The sequence below is a fragment of the Cupressus sempervirens genome, chromosome 6 (genome assembly GCF_028749045.1).
Source record: "Cupressus sempervirens isolate cs-2001-9-10 chromosome 6, ASM2874904v1, whole genome shotgun sequence".
NCBI classification, from domain to species: domain Eukaryota; kingdom Viridiplantae; phylum Streptophyta; class Pinopsida; order Cupressales; family Cupressaceae; genus Cupressus; species Cupressus sempervirens.
The window spans coordinates 18343865-18368658 of record NC_143123.1 but is presented as its reverse complement, the minus strand read 5'-3'; the positions used below and the strand labels follow the sequence as shown (position 1 = coordinate 18368658).

Here is a 24794-nt window from a genome sequence, read left to right as displayed (position 1 = left end):
CAAAATATGGGTTAGATACAATGAATCCTACCTAATTCATATGAATTGAAATTAAAGGAAGGAAGAATCAAGCTGGAAAAGAACTTCGAGACTTCTATTTAAGGAGTCATAAAGCAAGAAGCAAATGCTGCTGATGTTGCTGCTACAAAGAGCCAAATTGCGAAGTGGTTAAGGGTGTCAAGGAGAAGACATCTAGGAGAAGGAAGAGCATAGAGGCTCTACTTCTATGAGTGGTCATGAAGAAATGATTGCACTGGTACATTAAGCATGGAGACTCAATGAGACTAAACTTGAACGGACGTCAAGCTGTCAAAGTTGCAGAGATTGAAGACCAAGCAATGGTATGAGATGAGAAGTGATCTCAAATCTGTAGGATAAGTTGTATGTTGTAGTTAGGTCAAATATTTTCAAATACTCTCTAGCAATTGTATTAGATAAGGAAGAATCCTATGGACTTAGGTTGGCCTAATAGCCATTTTAAAATCCTTTAACAGGGTGGCATTCCAAGTGAATATTCTAAAGTCCTCTAACCAGGCCCACTTCTAACAGGGTGGTTAAATCCTCTAACAAGGTCACATTTAACAGTGTGTTGTATGCCTTTAATAGGGCAAGTCTTTCATAGGGTATCACTTTAGAAGAGTGAGAATTGAGTAGCATGTTATTGGTGGTTTTTCCCAATTTGGGTTTCCACGTAAATCACTGTGTTATGTGTTGATTTCTTATGTGTTATGCTTACATGTTGATTTACAGTAGCTTGCTAGTTAGAAAAGTCAAAAGCTTGGATGAATGAATGGTTGAATGGGCTCACTGTACTTAGTGAAAAGTTTGAATAGGACATTTGGACCTTGAATAACTGATTCGCACCCCCCACCTTGGTAGTTATTCTAAAGCATTTCTAACATGTACTATATCATATTAGTTGCTTTATGTATCGTGTGTATGATATTGTATATGTGTTTATCCATTTAATGATAATGGACATTATAATTGAGACTTAAAATTATTAATAAAACTTTCTTAAATGTGACTCAATGCGAAGGAACCCTTAAGGAATAAAATTTGTATTGAAATTGCACTTGTGTTAATGTTTTGTATGTGCATATTACTTTTTTATTGTTACTTTGATATTTTTTAAATTATTTTTTTAAACAGTTTCATAGAATTTGTAACAGATTAGATTTATTTCTTTTGGGTTCTCGAGCAGGGCATTACAAAACTCATATATAAGGAGGCTTGGAGGATTCATTTTCATAAGCTAAGATATCATTATCATGACATAAGTTTATCCCTCGAGCTCAATCATTAATATCCTTTTGAAGACAAGAAGGTTATTCAAGGAGTTAAAATGTTAAAGCAAGGGAGATTTCTATCTAGCATTGAAGGGTCCTCTGTGGGCATTTCCTCTTCAAGATCTACCTTATTCTAGGCCATCAAAGGAGGATTTATACATTGAAGCATTCATTATCTTCTATATTGATGCACATTTACATCCATGGAACCATGATGGGATTACAACAAATCCATTGCAAAGTATGGAGATACCTTACATGCCTAGACCTAATTCAAGATCTACAACATACTACGAACAAAATACTTATTGACAAGGGTTTTAAGTAAGATGAATCCTAACATTTATCTTGTTTTTCAGCCATTTACATTTACATTTGTCATTTATAGTCAATTCCTTTACCTAGGGCTTGACCAAGGCAAGCCCTCAATCAACCCAACAATAAAAATTCTTAATTAAATTGTGTGTAGGAGCAGGCTAACAAAATTTTGCATGCAAATCCAAAAATAACCCGTCAGAAACTTTGTAGAGAAGTTGGTTCAAATTTTTTACAATATCATTACACTACGTCAACTTATGGGAATCAATCCATCTAAGTTGATCCAGTCCTTCTCTAGGTCGACCTAGTCCTTTATGCTTTTTTGTACTAATAATTTTTGGGTATTGTTCATATAGTCATTTCATTTAGGAACCCATAATCAGATATTCAAAAATAGGCTCAGATCTCTAACTTTTAGAGGTAAAACACATCCTTCCTCTACACATTTCAAGGTGAGCCTTTTATATTTTATTTCCTTTCATATACATATATTAGATCTATATCTTAATTAGGTTGATTGTATACATGTAACATCTAGATCTACCTTATCTAAGCAATTGGTTCAATTTTGCATACACATTATCCTATAAGGGCCAAAGAGTGTATTTCCTTGTATTGCATTCTCCTTCATAATTCAAATTTAGCATTGGAACCCTTCTTCCTTTGGGTCCTAGGTAATCTATTTTGGATTATAGAAGAAATCATATTTGGAAATTCCCCTCTTTCCCTCACATACATATTTGAGTGACTTAGTGCCCCAAAAAAGCGGAGATCTACAATCCTATTAAAGTGTTTCCCTTTTCCCCCTAAACAATACTAAGGGCACTTGTAATGTTAACAAAGAAGGGTAAATGTAATAAGACCCAATAGATCACAAGGGTTCATGATGCAAGCATACAATCATATTCTAAGCCAAATTTGGGTTGAATATTGGCTTTAAGACCTAATAGGGATTTTTGTGTCATGTGGGTCAAAGTGGTAAAATGGTGAATACCAACTTGAAAAAATGTAAAATGAATCATTTTCATCCTAAACATGCAAACTATAATGGTATTTAGGTCCTAGACAATATTGCAATGTTTAGGTGTCATTAATGTTGCAATATTGTAAAAAATGTTGTCATGACAACATTGAAACGTTTAGGTGTCGTTTTACAAATTTGATGATAATGGTCACCTAATTAAATAACTAGTTGAGGTAAGTTGGTGATCATTCAAAATAAGTCTATAAATGTCTTAGGGGACAAGATATATTATGTAACTATAGATTTTGAGTTTTAGAGCAATAAAACCATTAGTATTTCTGAGATTTTTGTTTGTTCTTGTATTTGGCATAAACCGTGTAGATTGGTAGACATGATTTAATTACATTAATATTATTATGTGTATTAACTTTCATTTGTATTTGGTTTGAAGTCATGAAATGATCTTTTATTGAATTTGGCATCGACAACTTTACCGGGTGGTTTGGAACCCTCATAAACTTAGGGTTCACCTGATAATGTGGAAATTGGGCTATCATACTCTAGTCAAATTTTATAAAATTATGGGTTTTAATAGTTCTTTGGATGCTTCACAATATTTCAAACTCTTGGAGTGCTCCAATAAAATGGTGATCTTTGGTAGGAAGCCCTAAGCCTCGCATTTGTGTGTGACATACAAAAACATAAACAATCAGAGTATAAAACTTAATTTATATAAGAAAGGAAGGGGTTTGAATATAAGATAAAGTTTCTTTGGATGGTTTTTTTATTGCTTGGAGGTTGAAGGAGTCATTAGATTGATAGGGGTGAATCGAATCCTTATTTTTGCTTTGTAAACCAAGACTTAATCTGTCAATCCTTACTATGTCTAGACCTGGTAAGTTTCCCCATGTTGAGTCAAATTAAGCCGCAGGCTCCACTCCTCGTGGTGCCCTTCTGTCAATTCCTTTAAGTTTTAGTCTTGCGACCATACTCCCCCCATAACCCAAACACTCTAATTTCTCAAAAGGTGTTGGCGGAGTCCTTAGAACAACATTTGTCGATCCCTGGTCGATATTGTTTATGGTTGAGACTAGGACCATATTTGATCATCTTCAAGCCCCCAACTTTCATTCTTGATTAATGAAAACATCCTTGAAAAATGCTTTTGTAGTGGTTCATCTTCCATATATCCAAGAATTTCACCTCTGACAATGAAATATGAATGCCCCCGACAGTCCCTATTAATCATTACTCTAGTCCCGAAGGCTAACGAAGCAGGACCAGACTCTTATTGTGTTATTCCATGCTAATGTACTCAAAGTGTAGGCTTTCTTTGAGCACTCTAATTTTTTCAAAGTAATGGTGTCGGAGCCGTGACCCAACCAATTAAGGCCAGGAACACACCACCAACATAAGGGACATGAGGGCTAGTGCACACCAAGAAGGCAGACCGACCGTGATGATCCAAGGTCCAACTATGAGCTTTTTAACTATAACAACTTAAATATACACTATTGGAGCTGGAATTACCATGGCTATTGGCACTAGACTTGCCCTTTGATGGATCCTCGTTAAGGGATTTAGATTATACTCATTCTAATTACCAGACTTGATGAGCCCAATATTATTATTTATTATCACTACCTCCCCATGTCAAGATTGGGTAATTTGCGTGCTTTCTGCCTTCCTTGGATATGGCAGTTGTTTCTCAGGCTTCCTCTCCAAAATCAAACCCTAATTCTCCATTATCCGTCACCACCATGGTAGGCCTCTGTCCTACCATCAAAAGTTGATAGGGCAAAAATTTGAATGAAGCATTGCCAGCACAAAGGTCGTGCGATCCATCAAGTTATCATGAATCATTGGAATAGCGAGCTCGCTCGCGCTAGCCTTTTATCTAATAAATGCATCCCTTTTTAGAGTTGGGATTGGGTGTACATATTAGCTCTAGAATTACTATGGTTATCTGAGTAGCAAAGTACTATTAAAGAAACTATAACTGATTTAATAAGCCATTCATAGTTTCAAAGTTTGAAATAGTTCATACTTAGACATGCATGGCTTAATCTTTGAGACAATCATTTGACTACTGGTAGGATTGACTAGATAGCTTCTAACAATGAGGGGACCCCCAAGACTTGCTACAGCCAAGGAATGCCCGCTGTGATGGGAAACCAAAAATTTGCATTCGCTCTGTCATGCATCCAAACATAATCCCCCACACAAGCAACAAGAGGGACGAACATAGCATAAGCAGGAATCGCAACACTCAAAGATTTCACACAAGAGGAAAGTATCCCATTGTTGATCGAAGAGGACCAAACAAGGAGCCACAGTTCACAGGCACCTGGGAAGAACATCCCATATGAAACCCTTTACCCTCGAGCTTGATGTCACCACTACTCAGAAAGAAGTCTCAAGTTTGTACGAGATGCACCGTGCACATAACCACCTCAATTATAAGGCCACTCAAAGACATCCATTTCCCAGGCATATGCCTCCTACACACCTGTTGAGGTGCACCCACACAGACAAAAGCCTTCTCGATCGCAACAAACATTTTCCCATGACGAAGAGCTAGTTGCCAAAGTGCCAACGAAGACCATCGTGCTGAAGAAGGTCACATGAGTCAAAAACATGGTTGGTTATGCGATTGGCAGGGACATCACTGTACACGTGACCACCTCAATTATAAGGTCGCTCAAGGGCATCATGTATAACACCCCCTAGGCACATTTATAGGTGATGAGATCCCCCTTGCATACATAGACATGTCTCAACCTCTGGTGAATATCTCCTTTCCTAGCACAACTTCACTAACCATTCCCCGTGACACGTGATCTGCCAATTTAGGTGTATAGAAAAGTTCCTATGGGAGAACACTCACACTAGTGTTGTCGAACAAGCTTCAATCACATGCATATACACATACCGAAGAACTGCATCGCGAGGGAACCACCCGCGAGCACCCACATCTCGACAAAAAGCATTTGTGTGATTTCTTCCTCTAGATAGACACATTGGGCCCACACTTATCGAAGCATTGCAAAGATGAGTGCTTGGTTCATAGGAGCCTGAGAAGAATATCTTGTACAAAACTCATTCCCCGAAAATGCTCGAATCATAAATGCTCGCAATAGAGTCATAATGTAAAGATGTACACCGCGCACGCGACCAAGCAAGGACACTCAGAGACATCCATTTCCCATGCATATGCCCCCTACATGCTTTTTGGTGCACCCCATACAAATTACCATACTTCGACAAGCCCTTCTTCAAATTCACATCTGAAGAGAGATGAAATGCCTTGTGCTTTTTGTCCACACAATGCAACATAGAACACTCAATTTAGGGGGAAGTTGAAGAAGAGTATCTCCCACAGAACCCATGAGCCACATGCATTCGGATTGCACATGCAGGACAAGGCATGGAGAGTTTTTGCATCCAAACAAAAATTAGCGGCAATACTCTACGCTTCAACTAACCTGGACCACAAAAGTTGTCGTGACAGTGCCATGCACTTTTGTAGGATGAGACAGTGGAGAGGTGAGCACACATCAAGAACACACTGGTGAATAAATTATACGCAACCAAACCTTTCGCCGGCCCCTCTCAATCCAAAGACTCTACCAATTGGCAAAACTTAGGGTGGAGAGTGGACCCTTGATGAAATGAGGGACGTCAAGCAAAGCACTCATGTAACCATCTCTTTCCTGCTTGTTGTCTGCGCAGGATAAAAATGCAATGATAGAATGTGCCAAGAGATAGAGCCCTTGGCTAAAAGATACAACTCCATACACTCAGCAACAAACACATCTTAGAATCAAACACCAAATGTAGTGTGTTGCAAGCTATGCAAATACTTCCATTAAGGTATCCAACAAAATAAAGTTACAAGTACCTCCCACTAGCTCTGTCATTACGATTACCAAATGGGATATACTCATCGCCACAGATTAATGACCATCATTACCATCTCAAAATAGATACAAGCACATCAAGCTCATCCAATCAACTGGATGAATTTCACTCTGAAGGGGCCCAATCCAAAAGTTCTAGAGGTCATCTCCTGGAATTGTCAAGAACAAGGCCAATCTTACATGTGAACTCTACTACTGCGCAAACATAGGTTGCAATTAAAGAGAAATTGCAAGGCCGTCACAATGGCCTAAGGCCAATGCTCTGACTAAGTCAATTTTCTCTTGCAATCACCATGGTACCGTTCACAGAAAGATTTTCAAAGGTTTCCTTTGTTCGTTCACATTGCAACGGGGCCCTTCCATAGACTCAATGCTGCTCCCAAATAAAATTTACAATCAGATAGTACAAGTCATTTTTGGTTCACAAGAATTGGTTGTATCTAAGATAGGAGAACAAAACCCAAAGCACTAGATGGGGGCTCCCTTTCAAGAGATCACTTTTTGTCTCACTGCGATGACACATTGGAGAGCACCCGCATAGCTAATCAGGTGTGCTTCTTGTCCCTCTTGTAGAAATCGATGTTGTTGACCAAATTTAGAATCCCAAACTCGCATCTGTCCTGGTTATAGGGACTAGATCTATTCGAGGACCGTTGGGAAGAGTTTAAATAGCGAAAATATCCCCATCAACGCACAATCCAAGTGCTAGACATGAGATCACCCTTGAAAGATCACTTTCCAAGACATCCTGATGACACATTAGAATGACAACCACTATCAAACCATTCCCAATGTTGTGCCGATCAAGTTGCACAAAGGCAACCTTAGGGAGCTCCCACATAGCAATCAGGATGTGCTTTCATACCCATCTCTCACAAAAAACCAATGTTGTTGACCAAATTTAGAATCCAAGGCTCGTATCCAATCATAATCATTAGCACTGGGTCTATATTCAAAGTCCATGGAGAGGTTCCAATAATAGAAGCTCCCCTGCTCGCTTGCACAAACATCCCAAGTGCTAGACACAAGCTTCGCTTTAGGCCTAATAGCTCACTAGGCATTAGATGCCTTGTTCAATTGATACATGCTTGAAATTGTGAAATTTTCTTGAAGGGCCCAAAAGAGTATTTTCAAATGCCCTTATTTTTTTTAGATCATTAGTGAGTCAAAAAGGGAAAGTTGATTACCAATTAGGCAAGCTTAATTTCTAAATAGTCATATTTGAGGCACCTATCCTTAATCGAGTGTTAGGATCACCTTGGAAGATTGAAACTAATTGTATTCCATGTATAATATCATAAGATCACTCCATCAAAAGTGTAGGGAAGTATTAGTATAGTTGAGTCATTCAAACCCTCAAGACTAGCCCAAGCTATTGAGGGTTGTATAAGGAGTCACAAGGACATTGTGTTGATTCAAGTTAGAAATTAAATAGGAAGTGGTCCAGGACCTCTAAGTTCATGCTAAGGGAATCCTTGAAAGCCAAGTGAAATATTTAAACTCCATGAGCCAATGTGTAGCTTGGAATAAACATTTTAGGCAAAGTGCAAAGGAATGCACTTTTGATTGATTAAGAAGTCATTTTACGACCTCTTATGTAGGGTTTGTTCATCCAATCTACTGCACTCTCATCACATTGTCATGTAGAATTATCATTAATGGCAAATCTTCTAAATTATTTCAATTTTTTATTTTCATTTTATAACTGTTATGTTATTTTTTATCAGTGTCTTTGTGTCATGGATGTCATCAATCACTTTTGTATTGAAATGTTGGAAATTTTGTTTGGTAGATAAGGATGCATATGGACTTCTTGTAGGCACAAAATATTAGATGACATGATGTCATGATCATTAAGTATGTTAGATGTGTGAGCATATAAACTACATTTGTTTAATGTGCATAGAGTTAAGTGTGTTATTGTATGTGGATATGTAAATTGGTTGTCAAATTGCCAAGATACATATAATTCAATGCATGTTATTTCAAGAATTATTTTATTCTTCACTTGTAAATGTTATTGTCAGCTATCTGTGGGTGCTTGTTTGTTTCAAATCTACTGTAGGATATTTCATCTAGTTTATTGTGTGTCATGTGTCCAACTTCTATTTGGATTTCATTAGTTGTGTTTTTTTTTTGGATTCAAGTTTTCATTTTTGTTGTCTAAATCTTTTTCTTTGAAATGATGGGCCTCTTTTTCAATGTCACCCCATGAGGTATTTGTAGCATAGTTTTTCCTAATTATTTCTTCATGATAAGTATATCTTCTTTCCCATGAGTTAAAAATATGCTTCAATGTACTTCCATTAATTATAAATGGCACAAAAAATGCTTATTCTCTGCAATGGATTTCTAGATCAATATGTTTGTTGTAATTAATGAATCGTATTATATTTAATTTTTCTCTTGGTTCAAATTTAATACCCATTATCTATAGTCAAAAACAAATTATTCCATACTATGACTTAAATAGTAGTCTATATAAGATTTTGTCATCACATTTTACATTTATGGGGCTCCTTGATCAAATTTTTGACATATTTGAGGATAAATATGCATTCATTGCCTTCTCTTGTATCGATGAATATACATTAGCATGAGTTGTGTTTAAGTAGGAGTGAAAAAACAAATGAGTGTAATACCCCAAAGGGTAGGAACAATGAGTAGCTTGTTGCAATGACCTTTGTTGTAGGTTCAACAAAGCATTTCCAAGTTTCCCTATTATTCATATTACAACTATGTTATTTGTTTGGTGATCATCACACATTTGTTTGAATGTACGTGTCATAAATGTTGGCCCCACGTGCATCTTTCATGAATGATAAGATAAGCATTGAGTGTTTTCATTGATGGCCAAGAATATATGTTTGGAAAAATGAATGAACAAAGGTCAAAGGAAGCTAAAGGAGAAAGAAGTCTAGAGCTACTAGTCGAGAGGCACACCGACATGCACTCTAGCACACCCACGTTGGCACAAGAAGTCATCTGTGGATTATAATTGATCCAAGTTACCAAAGTGATGAGTCACCAATAATGTGATAGAAGATAAAAGATAAATGACACAAGTGTACAAGGGCAATAGGCCACCATTGATTCATGAAGAGATTCATAACGTTACAATCTAGACCCTAGACATGGGGTTCATAGGTCTTCTGTGAATTAACCAAGCTTGGAATTCAAATTTTGAGAATGAGTGGGATAATTTTGTCATGGGTAACTATGCCCTAAAATTTGGTATTTCCAATTACAAGCATCAATGAGAAAACCATACAGGAGCAAGTCAAGTCACTACAAGGCATAACTCAACAATAGATTGATGTAACTATTAAAATAGTGACTATATTTGTTGACTCATCATCAGCAAAAGATGCAGAAAATAAAAGTGAAAGTACTGTTACAAATACCAAATGATGAACCTCATTACGAGAAATCCCCAAATATAGAGGAGGACATAGAGTCACCAACCAAGCAAGGTGAAGAGGAAGCAAAATCATAAAAAGAGAGACAAGGCATAACAATGAGACCTACATTTTCATCAAGAGTGTCTAAGAGTAAGACACATAAACAAGAAAGTAGAAAGAGAGCACCGAGCATGTCTAGAACAAATGGTGGAGAATATGCTAGAAAGAGAAGGGCAACCAGACACATGATGACATCATCATCCTCCTCTTCAAGCTCAAAAGATAAAGGAGAATTTTATGAAAATGATGTGGGACTAGCCAAAGGAAAGGCAAAATTAGACATGCTCATAGTTGAAAAGAAAGAAAAGATTAAAGACATGGATCTAAAGAGATCAATGAGTATAAGCATCACTTGAAGAAGCAATCAGAACTCAAGAAGGAAAAACAAGCTAGCACACTAGTGATTACCAAAAACATCATTGCAGAACTAGCTTTTGATGTCCCATATGATCCTAGTACAAATCTCATAAACCAACTCTCTACATTGGTTGACAAGGTTAAAGACAAACAAGTAATTGTTAGAAGCACTAGTCAAGAAGAAGCTTGAGACTGAAAGAATGAGCACATTTCAAGAAAAAGTGGCAAAGAACTGAACAACCCTACTGGAAATCGAAGAAAAGTTGACAAAAACTTTGTAGGCTTCAGCCCCGATCATGAATAAGTCATCAAATCCACACGCATTGTCACCAGATTTGGAATAGAAACTACAACAAGCTGAATAATAACTGCAAAATTTGAAGATAATTACAACGTAGTAATTGACCCTATAGTTGACTATCTATCCAAATCTCAAAGGACATTACATCTCATACATGAGATCAAGAACAAGTAGGAAAAGTGATCCCTCGGGCTCATAGAAGTATAATGCAAAATATCACTAACGACTTGAATCATCTAGATACAAATTGCAAATACAGAAGTTGTAATCAACCAACTCCTAGACAACACCATAATTGAATTGGAAATACTATTAGGAGAGATGAAGAGTGAGATAATTTTTCTCACAACTCTAAAGGCATCATGGGACACTCATCTTACCACAATATAGGGTCAATATCACAATATATTCAATAACCTGTAGTCACCCACAACAACCTTTGTCATTGATGACAGGGGGGAAAATAAGAAAGTTATAAAAAGAGGGAAATTTGAGAGATACCAAAGGGAGAGTATACATCAAAAAGAGAAGATAAGACAAAAGAAACAAATGAATAGGGGAGAACACAATCATAGCAACAACAAAATGGAACTAGAACAAAATGATATATAGAGGGATGTTAGAGTAATTAGATATTTTCTAATTAACTCTATTCTGCTTAAGCTAATTTTAGGCATGTAATAATTAATTTTTTTATTAATTATCATCATGCAACTTAGGTTTTACCTTTTAGGGTTTTGATCTCCTTTAAAAGAATGATCTCTCTTTGTAATACTATTCATTTAGTACAATTTGCAATTTTTTTTTGCACGTCAAGAATGTCTCATATTTTGTAGATCTCTGAATTTAGGCATCCTTAGCTTTGCTCCTCTCTTTTCATGACAGGTGTTCGCATGTAGGTGATTCTTGGGAGTTGTGGGGTTGATATTTCATCACCTTCAACATGGTATCAAAGCTCCAAATCTTCATGCCCCTATCTGTTTCATAGAGGTTTGGTTGGGTTTTTAGATCTTTTGTTCATAGGGTTTCATTTTTTAGAGTTTTTTATTAAATTTGGGGTACCTTTTATTCTGGTCACTTTGAGCCCAAATAGACATCACCTTTTCATTCAGGGTCCATTTGGTTCATGGAATTGTAGAAATCAAGATTTCTACAATTCTTGCTTTAGCCAAATCAAGGTTTTGGAAACCTTCATTTCTATTTTGAGATTTTATTTGAACCATTTATTTCACTCGGAAGATGAGTGGAAAGACACATTTTCATGCGTAAGCTTGGAGTTGCAAGTAGACTCCAAAAAGTAGTCCAATCTATTATTTTTACACTTCTCAAAAACCATAACCAGGTTTTGATTATCAATTCCTAATTGCTATTAGGAAGTCTGAAAATCTGGTTTTGAGACAAAATTAGTAGTTTGATATTCTAATTCCATTTTGTCAATTTTGAAATAACACAAAAAATTTCAAATTTGGATTATGAAAGAGTTGATTCCCATCATCTTCCATGAACCAAACAAACCCTCTGAGCATTCAAAACCCCCATTTCCATATAAAATACATCTAGTTTAGATGAAGTTGGTTTCTAAGGCAAAAGAAAAATTTGCACCTAGGTCGCATGGCCTGGGCATGCAAATCGAGAACAATGATTATTTCTATTTTCCAAAAAATAAAATTAAGAAGCGACAATGATTTTTTATTTTCCAAAATCTTTTTTGGCAATAAAAAATACAGTGCGTGTATCTTTAAATGCATGTTCTTTTTTGAAAAATGACAAAAAAATTATTGTTTTAGGGGCCCTTTTTACCTTGCGACATTGTTTGCATATGATTTTTTTTTATGAGCTTTACATGGATTTTAGGCATGGACCCCATGAAAGTACATCATGGTGCCTTGCACAAGTATTCTCTCAAATCATTATGTCACTATCAGACCCCTATAGGACCATTTTTCCTTTAGCAAAGTACGCCTCCACTGTTTATTTGGGAGAGCGCATCTAGGAGGTGATTGTCAGAGTTCACACCTCCTCCTCAAAATTCTCCTTTAAAGGTCCATAAAACCCTACACATACATGGGAGTTGTTACAAATTTATTTTTAGTGGATCACCCTAGCTGGCTCCACCTTCAATGACATAATTTGGGTGATCACATTTTTGACAGGACCTTAGTCTTGGTTTTTGAGCCCTTTTTTGGGCCTCTTATTTGGAAGGAGGCTTTTTAGCATGTATCTTTTACATATAGGTCTTTTTTGGTGGTTTTGATTGCGTGTGGTGTCCTTGGAGCTCCACGGTGTACCTGCCAACCCATGATCACAAGCGGCTTTGGCTATGCATATTATAAATGCACATATTTTATTTTTGGGTGTGGTGCCAACTTTTGGTGAAATTGTATTATTTATGACACAATTTTTGGTTATTGGTTATATTTTCCCTTCCTACCATTATTTGGTGGTCTCATGCTTTTCCCAAGCGGATTTGTAAGAATCTGCCTTAGGGCAGAATTTACCCAAGACCAAGGAACTCAAAACACAAGCACAAATTAGACCAGAGTATGATCAGAATAATTGTATAGTATTCAATACAATGTACAAGTACACTAGGAGTGCCTCAATATAAAGGCCTCTAAGATGCATCTAGAGTGCCTTGAAATCAACATCATGATAAGTCCTACAACCAGGCACATGTCCACCAGATATGGGTTATCCTCCATTAAGCACGAAAGTAAGTGCGATGATGAGAGGATAAGCCTACAATGGTGTGACATGCAAAACAATGTTGTAGACAACATGTGCTAAGTTAGGAGTGCGAATAACTATGTTGTCTGCATGACAACTTAGTGAATGATGCAAACTCCCATTTTGTAGACACCATGTGCACAATTAGAGTTGTGTACTTCTATGTTGTCTACATGACAACTCAAGAAGGTGCACAAACTCCTAAGTGTCTCATAAAGAGAAATAATAAAATAATGCACTAAACTAAGTAAACTTAAGTAAAGTGTAAATAGTAAATAACTATTTACACTAACACCCCCCCTTAAGTGCAACTTAGGGGAATGCACTTATGCTCATCAATGCATAATGGGTCCCGACTACGAGGCCATGTTAGGTACCCATGTACAAAAGCAATGCTAGAATGATGCAATGCAATCTCTCATAAAGTAGAGAAAGAGGAAAACCTCATGGGAAAAACCCTCGTCCAAAAAGAGAGATGAGTACAATAAAGAAGAAGAGAGAGAAGAAGACCTCAAAAGAGGAAAAAATCCCTCCGAGAAGAAGAAGAAGAAGAAAAGAGAAGTCAAGGGACTCCCCTTTTTGCAACATCCCACACCCCTAAGAGATCTTGCAAATGAGTATACTTGACCTCGGTGAAGGGTTTGGTGAAGATATTAGTGACCTACTTTGCTATAAGATAGTACTGTAGTGCAATGATCTGCTCATGGATAAGCTCTCTGATATAGTGCATATGAACCTCAATATGCTTAGTCCGCTGATGTTGAAATGGATGCTTAGAGATTTCAATGGCACTCTGATTGTCACAATGAATAACTGTAAGCTCAGGGAGATCAAATCTAAACTCCTCCAAGATGTGTTGTAACTAAAGAGCCTCTATAGCTGCATTGGCAACTCCTTGATACTCAGCCTATGTGGAAGAAAGAGCAACATTGTTCTGCTTCTTACTCTGCCAACAAATAGGGCCAAAACCAAGGTGAAATATGTACCCTAAAGTGGACTTGAGAGAATCTAAGTCTCCTGCATAGTCTGAGTCTGTGTATCCAATCAGCTAAATTCTTGTACCTACTGCATAATGTATCCCATGTGTACGTGTATCCTTGATATAGTGCAAAATGTGCTTGTCAGCCTTCCAATGAAGCTCATGTGGTTCTTGCTTAAAGCATGAAACCATGCCAACTACAAAAGCAATATCAGGGCATGTTTGTGTCAAGTAGATAAGGCTCCCAACTAACTATCTATGTAATGTCGCATCAACAAGTGGAGTTGTGCACTTAGCCTCTAGCTTGACACGTGATAGGAAGAGAGTAGGAGCAGGCTTGCAATCACTCATGTGAAACTAAGAAAGCAAGTCAAGAGCGTACTTGGGTTGTGAAAGAGTTATCCCTACTAAAGACTATGTGATCTCAATGCCAAGGAACTAATGTAGCAAACCTAGGTCTGTCATTGAAAATCTGTCCTGTAGAGAGGTCTTGACATTGGCAATGATGGATGTAGTGCTCCCTGTAATGATCAAGTCATTGACATAAAGCATTAATATCAAGTGAGAGTCATCCTTCTGAAGAATGTAAGCATTTGAATCAGAGTGACATCTGGTGAAACCTGCTAAGAGGAGGAAGGAATCCATTTTGGCATACCAAGCCCAAGGAGCCTGCTGAAGACCATAAATAGAATTCTTCAATTTGCAAACCATAGTATAATCTTGTATGAACCCCTGTGGCTGCTCCATATAAATTTCCTCATGAAGATCACCATTCAAAAAAGCGCTTTTAACATCCATCTAGTGTACAACCCAACCTTGAGCTGCCACAATTGCTAGTGTCAAGCAAATTGAGTTCATCTTGGCAATTGGTGCAAAAGTCTCTGTATAGTCAATACCTGGAACCTGCGAGAAACCTTTGACAACCAGTCGAGCCTTGTTCTTATCAATACTTCCATCCGCTACAAATTTGGTTCGATAGATCCACTTACATCGAACCACTTTTCTTCCCTTAGGAAGAGGAATTAAGTCCCATGTGTTCTTTTTCATCAATGAATTGTATTCTTCCTCCATAGCCTTATCCCATTCTGGAATCCCTGATGCTTCCTTAAAAGACTGTGGATCTAAAGCAATGGCTATGTATGCATGTGGAAATGACTTGGGTTGTGACCTAGTCCTCCGAGTGTCTGAAGGATTTCCCACCAATGAACCTGCTGCATCAAGAGTTTATTGTGCCCAACAAGGTCTAGTGGAAGAAGAAGAAGGAATGGCCTCAATTGTTTGTTGACTCTGTGAAGGTGGTGTCCTATGAATCAAAGTTGGAGGAATCTCATCTTCTGATTCACTATCATCACTATGATCACTATCCATGAAGGTGGAAGAAGGAGGAGTAGAAGAAACCAAACTTGGACATGTCTCTTCAAAGTGAACACTCCTCTCATAAAAGATTTCATGTGTCTCTAGATCCATTAGTCTGTATGCTTTGAGATGATTAAGATATCCAACAAATATGCATGGTTTGCTTTGTGGTTCTAACGCCTTTCGCTTTTGTGGAGGTATCCTTACCCATGCTGGACAACCAAAAACCTTGAAGTGCTTAACACTTGGTTTTATGCCACACCATGCCTCAAAAGGTGTTATTCCATCTAAGGCTTTATGCGGACTTCTATTTTGGATGCAGTTGGCACAACACATGGCTTTAGACCAAAAAACTTAATCTAGAGACTTGTGTTGAAGCATGCAAGTAGTCATTTCCTTAAGGGTTTTGTTCTTTCTTTCAGCTACACTGTTTTGCTATGGCGTATATACAATTGAATGTTGAAGATCTATACCCTCATGTGGGAAAAAGTCTATAAGTCTGGAGTTGACATATTCTCTGCCATTATCTGTCCTTAGGATCTTGATGCCTTTTCCAAATTTTTTCTCAACTTGAGCTTTGAATGTGATAAAGTTGTCAAAGACTTCACTCTTATGACCAAGGAAAAAGACCCAAGTGTACCTTGAAAAGTCATCAATAAATGTGAGAACATAGTGGGCCTTACCAAAGGATGGTGCTGGAAAAGGGCCAACTACATCACTATGAACCAATTTTAGAACAACAGTTGCCTTCCAAGACTTCCCCTTGTCATATTTCTCTTTGGGATGTTTACCTGCTTTGCAACCTAGACATACACCCTCTGAAAACTTGACTTGAGGTAGACCAATGACCATTTCCTTGCTGCTAAGTTACTGAAGGTAGCGATAATTAAGGTGTCCAAATCTTTCATGCCATAGTTTAATTTGAGTGTTTGAATGAGTCAACAAGGCAAGAGAAGCAGACTTAGGCACAAAATGTGAGAAAGAATAAAGTCTTCTCTCATGATTTTCCTTTCCAACTGCCACCATTGAATCATCTTTGAGATTTTTCTACACTACTCTATCGAGGAGGAACTCTACTTTGTTGCCACATCCATAGTGAGTGATTTGATAGATGGAGAGAAGGTTAGTGCTAAGATTAGGAACATGAAGTACATCCTTGAGGACGCCATTCTCTAACTCAACATTCCCTTTACCTTCTACTTCAACTTGAGTATCATTGCCCACATAGATGTATGGTACATTTGATGGTTTTAAAAAGGAAAATTGCTCCCTTGAAGCACCCATACGATGTGTTGCTCATGAATCAAGAACCCATTCCTCTACATTATTTGTACTCACAACTAAAGCTTGTCCCTTGCCCTTTGAAGTGGATGAAGAACCCTTGTCCTTATATGCACTAGGTACATCAATTTTGTGTTTCCTCATTATGTTGACCAATTCATCAATCTGCTTATCTTTGCACTCATGTTCATCATGACCATTCCTCTTACAATAGGAACATGTTTTCTTCTTCTTCCTATTGGAATTGTTCCCCTTTCGATTATTCATGAAAGAAGACTTTCCTTGTTGTGAAGATGAATGTTGAGTGGAAGAAGATTGATTTGAGGAAGATTGTTGTTTTGAGGAGGATTGTTGTGTGTCATCTTGTGGCTTAGCCTTTCATGGCTTTTGCTTCTTGTTTGAGTTTTTACCAGTTGAATTACCTTCATTTGCTACCAAGGCTTTAGTTTTGGAAGACTTGAGAATTCCCATACCCAATAGATTGTCATGTTCAAAGATCAACATTTCTAAGAATGTTTTGAATGAACGCTTAACATAGGCACTACCCATTGTTAATTTGTGTGTGTTGAAGCTAGAAACAAAAGTAGCATATTCAGGTGGAAGATAAGTAATGATGTGTTTGATCATCTTTCCATCTTTAATGGGTTCACCACAGTCCTTCGGCAGTGCCCTATACATTTCTACTTGGGTAAGATAGTCCTTAATAATGTCAAAATTTCTAGGATCCAACTTGGGAAGTTTATCCCCTATGGTATAAGCCATGTCTTCACCTACTATCCCATATAAAGCTTCAAGTTTAGCCCAAACCTCTATTGGATCTATAAGCTTCCTAATGTGAAATTTGATAAGATCAGAGATATTTTTCAACAAGGTTCCTAGGGTCATCTCTTGTTTGGATTCCTAGTCTTCTTTTCGAGCTTCATCAGCATCAGCAGGAGGTTTCTTTGCAGCACCAGTGACATAACACAATAAACCTTTTTCTACCAATGGCTCTTTAATGTTTTCTTTCCAAGTAGCATAATTATGTGGAGTTGACTTTGAAAAAGAACCCATAATGCAAGAACACAAGATCAAGGAGACACAGTACACAATACACACCCCCCTTTCACTCAATCAAAAAATTTGCCCCAAATAAATGTTTTTAGCACTTTACATATAGTGTGATTACAATGGGCCACTTGCCAAAATGGACAAAGTGGGCTTTCTAATTTTGTTGATTACAACCTCAATGTAGAGTAAAAATCTGGACTATTACAATGTAGCTCAAAATTACAATGATTATGGAGCAATATAATGCAAAACATGACCTATCTCTAAGAGTAATATTTTTGTCCAAATAAGACTACAATCTAACTACAGATCTAAAAACTAGAGGAAAATATATATACTTTCAAAAAAAATAGAACCTAAAAAGGAGTACAAATGAGCCCGTACGATGCATTTGAAGTTGCAAAAAGTAAGATTAGGCAGGTACAGTCACCAAAAAATGCTTATACTAACCAATTCGTGCACCAACACCAAAAAATAGCTACACCACTGAACAATTCAGGAAATTTTACCCAAATTAAAAAAAATACACCTGATTTGGAGTCTGAATGGCCGAGTTATGGCCGTTTGAAGTTGGGCTACCAAATCAAAACTGCATCTGAAGAGGGGTCTGTAGAGGAAAATATTGTGTTAAATTTGATGGTCAAATAGCCATCGTGGAAGTCCAAAAATGCCCTAGTATGACGGGCAAATGACCATCAAATTTAGGCTAATAGTTTATTGACATCAGCGACTGTGCAAGCATGTGATGATGTCACCTTGTACGATTGATGATGTGGCATGTATGAATGGTACAAAATTGTACAAAAATTTCCAAGTTATACTGCTGATTGGATGTATGGCAGGTGACATGGCATGCTAGCTGGTGTATAAATATGCACCGCTGGCGATGCTATGGACGCCATGGAGACTGTACGGAGTCTAGCTAGTGAAAGGTTGACGTGTCCTCAATGCTGATTGGAATGCACAATCACTTGTCGATTGGACATGTCGAGAAATGCCACATGTCTTGTGCAAAATGGTTGGCAGACTATGCAAGTGGCATTGGTGGTCGAACAATCTCTTGTCGCATGCCAGTGTTCTATTTGTGACACGTGTTGCTTTGCGCATGGGGGGTCTTTTGCTGGAGGTCTTCGTTAGAATGTTTTTTTGCGATGGCCAAGAATTGGAATGCCGATAGGGGGACTGTATAGTTTAGTCCCACATTGACTAATCAATGTGGGCCAATGTTGTATAAAAGGAATCTCGCAACAATAGACATGTAAAGGTAGTGATTGCCAATGAAATTGGCTCGCATGGATTGTTAATCCATTTTGCCGAGGGAAGGAAATCTAACTTTGACAAAATTTTGAGGAATATTCATTGGTGATAAGGGACTATTGCTATGCTGATAATTTAGGTTCTGATGCATTGATTTGAGCCCAAAAATTTGTATAATAGCCTATGAAATAAAATATATTCTGCAGATTACTAAATATTCCTCACTGGTTCAGGGCTGGGGTGTGACTGCCTAGTGCCTGGACCAAAAAATTAATTTCGAAAAATATTTCAAAAAATGCAAAAAAAATATAGAATTAATGGATCCAAAAATCAATTAATCAGATCGAAAAAGACCATACCTAGATTTGCAGATCAAGCGTTTAGGTTCTGATTTGCAAAAAAAAATTCCCTCCTGGTTGACTATGGTCTAAAATAAGAAAATTTATAGTCAATCTTCATCAAATTGTTGCTCCAAACACAATGGTGAGGTTCGCTTCGGCTCTAGATGCTCCCAATTACAACTTATGCTCCAGATTTGAATCGAGTCCCTTAGAGAGATGAATCAACGAGGTCTCCAATGGCTATGTGACAAGTATCTCCCTCAGCTTCGATACCATGTAAAAATCTTCCTTAGGGAAGAATTCACCTAAGACCAAGGAACTCAAAACACAAGCACAAATTAGACTAGAGTATGATCACAATAACTATATAGTATTCAATACAATGTACAAGTACACTAGGAGCGCCTCAATATAAAGGCCTCTGAGATGCATCTAGAATGCCTCAGAATCAGCATCATGATAAGTCCTACAACCAGGCACATGTCCACCAGATACGGGTTATCCTCCATTAAGCACAGAAGTAAGTGCGATGATGAGAGGATAAGCCTACAATGGTTTGACACGCAAAATAGTGTTGTAGACAACATGTGTTAAATTAGGAGTGCAAATAACTATGTTGTCTACATGACAACTCGAGAAGGTGCACAAACTCCTAAGTGTCTTATAAAGAGAAATAATAAAATAATGCACTAACCTAAGTAAACTTAAGTAAAGTGTAAGTAGTAAATACCTATTTACACCAATAGGATTTGATAATTTCTTTTAAAAAGTACATGCCAAATTTTGGCCCCTAGAATTTTTTTCCTAGCACTAGCCCCTCTTATATTCCAATCAGTTAGATATTTATTTTTAGATGAACTAGTTTTTTTCTAACAACTGTGGCTATGTTCTATCAGGGGTCATTTTTTAGGCTTTTTTTACTTTGACAACCATTTGATTGTCAAATTTTGGCTTGTCACTTGCTGACATCAACACTACATCAGCATACCTTGCAAGCCCTTTTGACTCTGTTTGGACCTACCTTTAGTTTTTTTATCATATCTTAGATATCTTGGGCATACGGACTTCATTTTCCACTAACGAGATATTGTCAGAAAGCTAGTTTTGAGATCATCATGATGTTGTAGGTGGTTTTTTAGTTTTGATTTTTTTATGGCTTTTTTGTTGTTGTCAAAGTCAGGAGTTCGGTTTTCCACTCTGAAAGACATATCTTGAGCATTCAATCTTTGATTTAGGAATTATTTATATCTTTGGAAAGGTCTTTCAAAGCACTTTTCAATGATGCTAGTTATTTTTCACGATTATGCTCTAGGCATATTCTATTCAATTTTTTGTATTTTTGTGCTCTAGTGGATATATTGGTTGTTTCAAGTTTGGGGATCAATTTTGTTACTTTAGATGATTCATCATGGGTTGTATTATTTGTTGTATCAACCTTATGTCTCTTCTAGTCTTTGTAGACATCTTTTCTATGCTTTTTTGTAAACAGATTGAGATAACGTGTCATGTTCCATTTGTAATTTTATTTTAGTTATTTTGCCTTGTTTTGCCTTATGATTTGAGCAGTGTCATCTAAAGACATTCATGCAGGTTACTATATTCTTGGGATTCACCATATCTTGTACCTTATTGTACATACACTACTCTAATTAAAGTGTCATGGGGGGTCAATGTTTTGCCTTTGTTTTTCATATTCCTTTGCTAGTAATGATGCAGGAGCATCCTAGGCCTTCTTGCAATCCTATATGTTGAAGGAATTATGGTTTGTGGTTGTGGACTCGGACACTTGGGAGCACAACATACTCTATGAGCTCGACATACAATATGGAGCTCAACATGCTCTATGATGCTTAGCATGCTCTAGGAGCTCAACACACATTGTGGTGCTCAACATGGTCTTGGAGATGGGCATGGTATTGGAGCTCGACTAGTCTTGGATCTTAGCATGATCTGTAGTGCTTGGTTTGCTCTAGGAGCTCGACAATGCTTGTGAATTTATCGGTGCTCGACTTGGTTTTTCTTACACTCGATTTGGTCTTGGTTTTTGTTGGTGTCGAGTCATCTGTGATTCAAATTTTGGCATTTAATTTATATGAGGGACTTAATTTAGTTTGTAATAAACTAGGATGACTTGTGCCTTAGTTGGGTATTATAGGCCAAATTTGTCTTCTCGCCAAAATCACCACATTTGAGTTCAAATGATAAATAACCACTTCCCATTTTTTAATATTTGAATGCCATGGAAATGAAAAATAAACTTAATAAGGAGCCTTATAATATTTCCTTATCCTCTTAAGTTTTCTTTTTGGGCTCCCGCAATTTCTCGGATCGTCAGATCTTGCATAGGTCTACGACGGGCGCTTTCCTACTTTCTCAAAATGAATGAATTTTAAATAAAGCAAGCAAGTGCCTCGCTGCCATGTAGCTTTTGGGTCTCATTTCTCGTGGGCCATAGATGAAGTAAGGTACCATGTTGACATGCTGATGTAAGTTGGAATACGACTAAGATTCTATTGGCAGTCACTTTCTCATATTCAGTTTTTTGTTAGATTTTCTGACAATACGGGCAAGCAACATTGTGACATATGGACTGGTGGGTTTTTCCTTCCGTCTGGGCCACCAGGGTTTAAAAGTAGTGCCAGTTGGATGCCAGGTCGTACTAGGGTGGATGTTGAGTGGTCTGTGGGCTCAAAAGATAAAAGGACAATCGCAGTAATAATAAAGGTTTTCAACGATCGTCAATCTTCCATAGATCAACGATCAGTGCTTTCCCACATCATGGAATTGTGAGGACTTTAAGCAATACAAGGAAGTGCCTGAAAGACACGTATCCTTACGAGCCTAGGTAATAATAATAGTGGTAACATTACGGTTGGGTTGTGGTTCCTTGGGCAGTCATGGTTAGGGATGGCACAATTATGATGGATAAGAGGGTCGAACCACAAGGACTTTGTAAGGTGGCAGAAAGATAAAAAGCTATTGGCCCACATGGCTTATCCCGATTGTAAAACTTAGTTTACCTATTGACTTTTGCTGATCTGTTAGGCTAACTATGGGAAAGAGATGGTTTTCTTACATGATCCAATCTTCATGATCAATTCCAACCACTCTCAAATGAATGCCATGCCTGGTAAATGAAGAAAACACTCCACCGCCTCTAGTTTTATCCATCTACCTGGTCAAAGTAACTTAATGGCGTCATTCTATCTTCTCAAGGCTCTATTTTGGAAAAATATTGGATTTTATTGTATCTAAATCTATGCCAAGACCAGATTTTCTCCAAAGCTATATGATTGTTCTTTGAGCATTTAATGACAATAGTTGTGGAGTAACTCAAATAGAAATATCTTAGTTGTGCCTGAGCTATAAAGGTAGATTTCGCGATCTTTACAAGAGTTGATCTTTCTTTGATTCTCTAGTATTGCTCTATGCATACTACTATAATTTCTCATGCCTCTGAGCCATTGTAATCCTCTTTTGAGTCTCTTTTAGCCATTAATACACTGTGCAAGGTTTCTTTGCCTCTGGTTAATGTTTTTGTCTATGTTCTGCAATTTGCATGGTTGTATCTACTTTTGACATCTAAATGATATTAAGTGAAGTTTCTTCCTATAGCATTCTTTTGTTATTTGATCTACATGTGGTTGTTGAATTAAGCAAAGTTTGAATCTATATTCCTTGAGGTTATAACTAGTTAACTATGCATTTATGGGTAGAGATAAGGTAAAACACTCTATTTGGTGCATAACCTCTCAAGTTAGAGTAGGTAGATTTTCTTTCATGCATTCCTTCTCCCTTTTCCTCTCCAATTGTAGTTAAGTGCATCTTGATAACAAAGGAAGTCAGCCTTCTCTAGAGATTCAACCTCACAGTTCAAGTCCTACAGCTTGGAGGTTGCTTCAATGTTTCACAAGGTTGTCCTTAGGTAAAAACTTTGGCCAAGGGTGCAAAATTTTGTGACAACAGTTTTTGGCATGCCCGATGGGACCTTATGACACAAAGATTTCAAGTCTACTAGTGTCAAAAGAGAAAGAATTTAAAGCTAATGTTGAGAAGATAGTGTTGCTCTCAGTATTCTAGGCCTTCAAGAGACTCATTTTACAAGCACTTGACAACTCTACACCCTTCACATCTGGTTCCATGACCAAAGCTGAAATGAGGGCATCTTCTAGATGTAATTTTCAATACCAAGAGCTCTCATTTTCAAATGTTAGAAGAAGAAAGACTAGATTGTCTCTATCACCCGTTAGGAATATAGAGGAAATACATACCCCTGTAAGAACAATTTCCACTCCTATTGTTAGATCTCAACCTAGGTTGCCATCAACTCATATTAATAGATCACTTGCTTATATGGCTAGAGCTCATGCTTTTGCCACCTGCAATGGTGGAAGTCCTCTTTTATTGGCCCAAAGACATGACATACCAGTAGCTGCACTTAAAAGTATACTTGAATTTACTAGTGAAACTTCTATCTCTCCCTTAGAGCACATTCAAGAGGTTGCAAATATCTACAATATCCATGGTATTATAGAAGATGATTTGGCCATTAGACTCCTAGCTTCATCTTTAAAAGGGAAAGCCCTACAATGGTATAGGGGTCTATCACATGGTTCTATAACGGATTGGGATGGATTAGGAGCAGGACTATGTAAACACTTTGAGGACAAAAGTGACTACTTGTCACTTTTAGAACAACTAACTACTATAAAAAGAGCCCCCCATGAATGTATGACTGGTTTCAATTAGAGGTTTCGTAAAACATCGGACAAAATACCTACTTTAGTGAAACCTACCCCTGGTAAAGCCTTCTTACCTCTGAGCTTTTAACAGTGATATTGCCACTACAATCCAAACCATGGGAGGAGATACCTTACCCAATGCTTATGAAATAGCAATAAGGGCAGAAAATATATTGATACAAGGAGGGAAGTTAGCTCCAAGGCCTCCTATGTCCTTCTTCCCTGATGTCCCAAATCACCAACCAACAATGCTCCCTATTACCACAGCTTCCACACCATAAGCCCTTATTCTAGTCCCTCAAGCTTCCACATGTTCGAATGGAATGGATGAAATCAAGGAGAAGATGTAGTCTATGATGTTGAACATAGATAAAAGATTGCAAAGCCAAGAAAAGAGGTTGGAAGATAGCTTCTCAGTGATGTAGAAAGAGAGCAATGAAATGGTGACTTT

The 24794-nt window shown here is 37.5% G+C and overlaps 1 pseudogene; it reads right to left on the bottom strand.

Moving 5' to 3' along the window:
- Positions 1–3568: 3568 nt before the first annotated feature.
- LOC149550840 (18S ribosomal RNA) lies at positions 3569–4677 on the bottom strand (annotated as a pseudogene).
- Positions 4678–24794: the final 20117 nt, after the last annotated feature.